The following is a 421-nucleotide window of genomic DNA, read 5'->3' on the forward strand; positions in this document are numbered from 1 at the left end:
AAAAAAAAATATATATATATACATACACACACACGAAAGAAAAAAAACAAAACTAACAACATAAACCCTTCTTAATTCTTAAATGTGTAATTCTCTCTGTGCACGCGAGCGACATTTGTACGATATTTTAATTGTAAATTTTTTTGAATTCAAATCCATTTTAATCCTAAACTTAGCCTTGGATTTAAAAAATGTACACGTGTCATGTGCATTGAGAATTGTATTATTAATAGTTGAAGAGGATTGGGATCCCAATATTATTGCATGTGAAATGTCCACGTACAAAAATAATCTCGTATGTTCTTGATATGTGGATTTAAAATTCATTAAATGAAGAGAGAGAAAGTAGATTCTAAATTCACAAGCCAAGAGTGTGGAAAAAAATCGTCTGCAATTCCGATCTCATACAATTCTATGAAAT

The 421-nt window shown here is 29.2% G+C and overlaps 1 pseudogene; it reads left to right on the forward strand.

The window, feature by feature from the left end:
• The window catches only part of LOC122063774, a 3,803-nt pseudogene that overhangs the window by 2,003 nt on the left and 1,379 nt on the right, over nt 1–421 (forward strand).

Source organism: Macadamia integrifolia, unplaced genomic scaffold (assembly GCF_013358625.1).
Source record: "Macadamia integrifolia cultivar HAES 741 unplaced genomic scaffold, SCU_Mint_v3 scaffold1452, whole genome shotgun sequence".
NCBI lineage: Eukaryota > Viridiplantae > Streptophyta > Magnoliopsida > Proteales > Proteaceae > Macadamia > Macadamia integrifolia.